This window comes from Pygoscelis adeliae, unplaced genomic scaffold (assembly GCF_000699105.1).
Source record: "Pygoscelis adeliae isolate BGI_AS28 unplaced genomic scaffold, ASM69910v1 Scaffold161, whole genome shotgun sequence".
Classification (NCBI taxonomy): Eukaryota; Metazoa; Chordata; class Aves; order Sphenisciformes; family Spheniscidae; genus Pygoscelis; species Pygoscelis adeliae.
Genome location: NW_008824061.1, coordinates 1,320,211 through 1,326,941, shown reverse-complemented (window position 1 = coordinate 1,326,941; position 6,731 = coordinate 1,320,211).

The following is a 6,731-nucleotide window of genomic DNA, read 5'->3' as shown; positions in this document are numbered from 1 at the left end:
CTGGTGCTGCCGGGCCAACGCTGTCGCAGGAAAACGGCTCTGCGGCTTCTCTTTGGGTGGCTGGGTACAGGCGTACGAGGGGAGCGGGGATCGTTAAGGTTTCATCAGACTTCTGAGACGCTGGCGTTGGAGCAAGCCTGAGCATGACTGAGCGAGGCAGTTGGGACAGCAAATTCCAGGGGAGGAGAAACTGCACCAGAACAAAGGAAGTTTGTCTGAGGACAGAAACACAAAGAAAAGTCCTCGTTGTTGCAGCTCTGAGAGGTGAAACTGTTTCTAAAGTTAGGCAAAGCTCCCTGCCTCCTAGCCATCCCAGCCACCCAAATTACACTTAGTCCTGGGGCAGCACCTACCTTTATTAAACTAAGTTATCTGCATCCGAAAAGAGTTGTTAAAAAGGAAGGTTCAGGCAATGCTACTGATCTTGTTCACCTGACCTCCTTTAAGATTATGTCTGACACTGGATTTTATTTACGCTCCTCTGGCATTTGATTCCAGTGGAGTTATACCTACCTTGCCACAGTGTAACTGAGCTGATAATCAGATTTATCGATGCAAAGAATATACGTCCCCGAGTGGTGCCAGCAAGGAGCTGTGGCAGAGGCAGACGCAGGAAGCCTTCCTCCACCTGGACTCTGCTGCCAGTGCTGCCAGCTCAGCTTGGCGCTGTGACCAGGCAGCGTGCCCTGCCTGCTCCCTGCTGAAACTGCTTCTGACCTTAACGGAAAAGGGGAGAGTCTGCCTGGATGACTCACAACATTGAATATTATGCTGGGAAATGAGCAGTTTAGATCAGTGAATTAGCTTGCTTTCGTTTTCGGGAGTGACTGTTCTGTTGGATGGGGATCAGGGAGGCAAAGGGTGGTTTGTTTATCCAAAAGGAGAAAGGGCTTAGTAGAACTTTTGGTGGCTGATGAGAGTCACCAGGGTAGGCAAAGATTGCCATGGGGCACTTCCAGATCTGAAAATCTGATGGCATTTTCAAATAGTAACAGACTGGAGAGATTGGGATCATTTTTACATTTCAACTGATGTGAGCACCCAGGTGAAGCAGGGGCTCACCACTGGTATTGTCAGAAGCTCGTCAACCACGTTTAGGACATTTTAGCTCAGAACTCAAGAGCTTTCTATTTGATCAGCTGCAGTCGGGAGTTTCTATCATCAGAACCAAGCGAGACCCTTTCCTAATGGGGTCCAATATACCCCTTCCTGCAGTAGTGTAAGGAAAGGTAAACGTGTTACATCTTTGATCTGCTGCTTGCTTAACTTAATCTAGATAAAAGCTGGCTGTAGCTTCTTACTGTTTACTGAATGGTAGCTATGGACCAGATCTAGTTTAAATACAGATCTCAACCAGATGAGAAGAGGGATATGATGACAAAGGTAGCTGTAATAGCAGGATAAAAGGAAAACCTCTTCCCTTCCTGTGTTGTTACAACAAACAAATGGACTTAGCCTTTTTCCCAATGGGAACCCCATATAAAAATAACAGAAATTGCCCCACAAATGGCAGCAGTCCCAAGCTTTCATTACTCTTACGATGCCGCTAGAAGCCTTTTTCAAGCAGATGCTGTGATCTTCTCTAACGTTCTGGCATTCGCCCTTGCAAAGTTAGTCCAGTGTGCATATGTCACCTACACGTGTGCGTATGTCACCTACATGTGTGCGTATGTCACCTACACATGTGCACACTTTGCACAAATACACTTTTACTCCTGCAGATCCTAGAAGGGATACCCATCCTCCGCTGTACTGAGTAGTTAAACTTCACCCCGCTGGAAGGCTGTCTGTGTTGGGCTGTGCTATGTTACACTGACACAAATGCGCAGCGTTTCCAAAAGGCAGAATTATCCTGAGAGTCTAACTTCACCAGTCAGCTTAAAATTTGACTGATCATCTGTAACAGAATCTCGCTAACTGGTTTTCACAGATGAGTAAGAACAGATACTGCTGCTTTTTTTAATTGCCACCATCAAGCTTAATTGGATGTTCAAGCTGAATGAGTGTAAGTATACAGAGGCGGGCGTGGGAATGTGTCCCAGATCACACCCACCACATTCTTCTGGTCTTCTCTGGAAGTAGATATCATCATTATAGTAACCATCCTTAGCCAGCCCACAGGTTTTGGGCTGGATGGAGCCCAGAGCCTCCCTTCCCCACCTGCCTTGGTCAACCAGAGATAATGTGTGGGAAGCTGACAGTGCCCCCACCCCGTTCCTCTGGTCTGAACATACAGCAGCCTCCACAAGCTTGAGTTCGCTGCCTTTTGCCAGAATTAAACCCACATGAGAAACACCCACCAGGAGAAAAGAAATCTCTGACACGGAAGAGATTCTGCATGGCTGAGGGGGCTCCGAGGAGCACAGGGAGGAAGGGAGCTGGTGCTGAGTTAGCCATGTTAGGAGCAGACCCGTGTGCCGTGCTTGCAGGGAGGGACGCCTTGTCCCATCCCTGGCTGGGTGTTATGGCACATCTATCAGCAAGTGCACTGGTGGTCTCCACAAATATGTGTGGCCACCTATCTGGAGAAGAAAAACACCGCTACAGAAGCTGAAAGAAACAGCCTTTCGTAGGAAATCACCTCAATTGCTCTTGAGAGGAAAAGGCACAACTCTGAGAGGAACCTTTCTGGTCTCGATTAGCTGCATTGTGAGTTGTTTTGTAGATGAATTCTAGGAGGAGAAGGAAGAGTGTTTGTTTAGCTTTTATCAGCATTTCTTCTGAACTTCTTTCAGTTCTACAAAAAAGTGAAAACTCAAATGTCCTGCAAGAGTCTCCCGTGGGAAGTCATGGATGTTGTAATCACTGCTTTTAGCTCCCATTTGTCCAGGAGATGTGAATCAAAATCACCCATGTCACAAGGGAGCCCCGAACAAGCCTTTCTCTAAACCTCTTCATGGAAATACTCGCGCTGCTTTACTTGCACGTCTCCCCTCTGGCAGGAAGGGAGCAGGGCATGCCCTGCACTTCACGTGTCATCTGCAGCTATTCTGTAAGAAATGCTCAACTGACCAAAACAGGGGTGGGACTGTGGTCAGTCCTGGGACCTTATGTGCTTTATTTGTCCTATCATTTCCATAGGTATCCCTTCTTTAAAATCAGTAGGAAAAGCCAAGTTGCATCCTGAAGGAGAGTCCAGGTGCTGCAACTCCCAGTGTAGGCTCAGGGACACTGAAGGCAATACTGCCTGCTTCACTAGAGCTATCACTGCACTTCAGTCATGCATGAGCAAGTTGATGTAAGTGTATATATTTGGTTCTGTCCCACCCTCAATACATTATTTATTTTTTAAGCTCTGAGCTGTTTGTACAGCACTTGGCAGCAGCTAAACTGAAGCCACTGCTCAGAGGGGCTGGGGAACGATATCATTTATATAATACTGAAGGAATTGGGGTTAGCAGGGCACCGATGGAAACCTCTGCCAGTTTGCGTGCAGAGTGTATCACTGCTCCTTTCACACAGCATGGATTTCATTATCCAGGTGAATAATAGGAGGAAAGGGAGGGCTAATTTCTGAAAGCCAGGACATAGATAAGCAAGTTTGCCAATATTAAGAGGGGGTAAGCTGGCTTAGAGCAGGTACTTTACGAATCAGCTTGAATTCCCTCCAAAGCCCTTGTGTTTTTGGGTCCAAGAAGACAAAGCAATGCAATCCTTCAAGTGTTCTCAGTGTTGACACACACTGCTGAGCTCCGTGTATGCCAAGATAAAAAGAGGCAGCCTCCACTACTCCATTATTCAGCGCTAGACAACTTGATTATGATGGAAACAAACTACACTTTTGCAATATTGACATTGTGATCTACTGTAACAAACAAGTTATAAAAGGCCTGTCACATTTTGAACTACTGCTATGGCTGTAATTAATGTTTTTGACTTGCTCTGAGACACCTGATCTGTCTAGTTTGGAAAAAGGTTCATGCAAAGTGCGATTCTATAGGAGCAATTTTCATCTGCTCCTAACTTGGGTCATGATGTCATCACCTTTCAAAGCTGGCCTGAGCCTGGTTCTGGGGAAAAGTTGTAAGGAAATTCCTATTAAAGCATGGTCTTGTGGTGATAAGAGCTGCTGTGCGTCAGGACTAATTCATGCCTTCAGCAGAATTAGGTGTGTGCAAGGAAAGCTTGGCCATTTCTCTGCAGCATAAAACACCAGACAGTCTTACTTATTTTATGTTCCAGTTTCTGAGAAATTCTGCAGAAAGCCTGGGAGCTTTGCTGGCCTGCCATGCCCCGGGGCTCACCAGTGCCAAAAGCATGGTCCTACTCCACTCCTCTGCTTTTCTCCCCTGCCTCTGAGCTGAAGGGTCTCAGCCCTGCTCCCTGCCTTCTGCTGGTCTGACCACCACATGTCAAACCTGGCAGAGAACTATTGCCTCAGCTCAGCGTGCTCCAGAAATGGCAAAAAAGAAGGAGGCAAGAGCACATGGTCAGCGAGGATGGAGCAAGGGAGACCTCCCCCTTTCCAGGGCAGCTTGAGGACAAAGTGGTCCATCTTTATTCTGTGCCTGCACCCAGAGCCGAATAACTCATCACAGCTGGTCAGTCCCAAGCCGACACACACGGAGCTCCCCGAGTGCATGGTGGATTTGTGGAGGAGGAGAAGGAAGGTTAGAGCACCAGCACAAAAGACAGGACACTCAAGTTCAAAGCCTCATAGATCTGTAGGCACTTCCCTTGATTTCAGGGATTTAAGGTTCAGGGCTATAGTTTGCCTGCTGCCCATCTGTAAGCAGAATGAACACACTGTCTTAATCCACCAGGCTGCTCTGAGGATGATGAAGACTTTAGGCGTGTAGATAAAACTGTAAAGAGCCATGTAAGTCCTGGGGAGATAAATACCCACTCCGGAGTTTGCTTGAATTTCAGACAAGTACTCTCTCTATCTGCAGGGCTTAGTCCTGCAGACTTACCCTGAAACATGAAGCAGACAGCCTGGAGAAGTCCCATATGCTCAAGTGCTGCATAGGTGTAATAAGAAATTATTGATGACAAATCTGCTAGGCAAATGGGGAGGTGTGTCTGAGCCATGACAATGTTGTATCCCAAAGTAGGACCAGATCACGGAGCAGTTATTAGTTGCTCTCGGTGCAAGTCTGTCTGTTCAGTGTACGTGCAGGGTGTATCACCCTCGCACCCCGGTCTGTGCCCTGAGATCATTCGTGTTATTTCTGCTATCATTGTTGGTACTAACAGCACATCCTCACCATTGTTGTCAGGACTCAAAAAGCAGCAGTTAGAGGAAAGGTTGTGGATGGGGAATGCAGCTTTGGTTTTTGACACTTTCATCAATGATTTGGGGCCAGTTCCAAAGCTTTAGGGACATATTGCTTGATCCAGTGCTAACACTTTGAGTCTAATTAACCTGGGCAATAGCTCTTAACGAAGAGCCAGCATTACTGCAGCAGATGCTGGGCTGGCACATCCTAATTGGCTCTGGAGGGTTCAGGGGGCTGCTCTCACCTCATGGAAGCCCCGACAGCTCAGTCCCAGCCAAGCTACTGCCCCGTTATTTTCACAAGGGTGGTCCAGCCACAGCCCAGTGTGGTGTTGTTTTTCATGTGGATGGAACATACCGCAGCTCCAATGTGAGAGAACACGTTAACATCAACAGAGCCTTTTCCCCAAGCTAAACATATTACAGCATCAGCAAATTACAGGGCACTGTAAATTAGACTCCCTCTTGTGCAGACTCTGCTTGCTGGGTCAAGGCCACATCCCTCCCTTAAGGAAGGCAGCGGCAGAGGATTTTGTTACTCCTCGGTCTCCCCTGCTCCTTGCATAGGGCTGTGTGCTTGGGCATGGGCATGGTCGCATTTCTGCTCATGCTTCCAGAGCATCCATCCCATGCATACTCCCCAAAGGATGCTTTTGTCATGTTACACCATGCCAGTGACCAGTAAACCTCCACAAAAGAGACAACCCATAGGTCTGAGTTAGTGGTAGGGCATTTTTACTGATTAAAAAAAAAAAAATGCACATAGGAAGGCACTGGCTTCCCCTTGCTGTTCCCAGTTTCTGAGCACCCGAAATGAGGAAAGGTCCAAACAACTCCCCAGAGCACCTGCTTTAAAATCCTGGAGTCAGGTAAACAAGCAGACCTGGCTCGCTGACAGATAGATGTGTTTTGGCCGATGTGTTTTTACCAGACCTTTTCTAGAGAACTGCAAAGTGTGGAGAAATGCTATTGCAGGTCTGGGAAAAACAATAATTAAAATGAACCATTGAGCTCTTTTCTCTGGAAAAACAACAAATGCAGCCCACACTCTCCCATCCCCCTTACTGCAGCTGGCAGCTTTGCTCACAGGAGTAACCCGGGGCCACCGGCCCCAGCTCCAGTCGCATGTGGGAGAGCTCTGCCAGCTCTGGCACCAACGCTGTGCCACGCACACCTCAGTGTAGTCACCCCTTCAGGAGCTGCATTTAAGAAGAAAGTCCCTAAAAAAAGCAGCAAAAGAGGAGCACACACAGGTAAATGCTTACTTACAGCTGCTGCGTGGGGAGCATTACACAAGGGGAGGGTGGAGCACGTTCCACCACCCTTCCACCGCTTGTGGGCAGAAAAGCCTATCACCACCGTGGTGTTTCTACTCCCCCAAGATGGAGTTAATGCTGTTTACCTTGTAATAAGAATGCTATTTCTTGCTTTTTTTCCCTTGGCTGAACTTGTTTTCATGGCTCCCCTGCTGCTCTCCTGCTGGGGGGGCTGGCTCTGCATGCAGGCAGGAGTG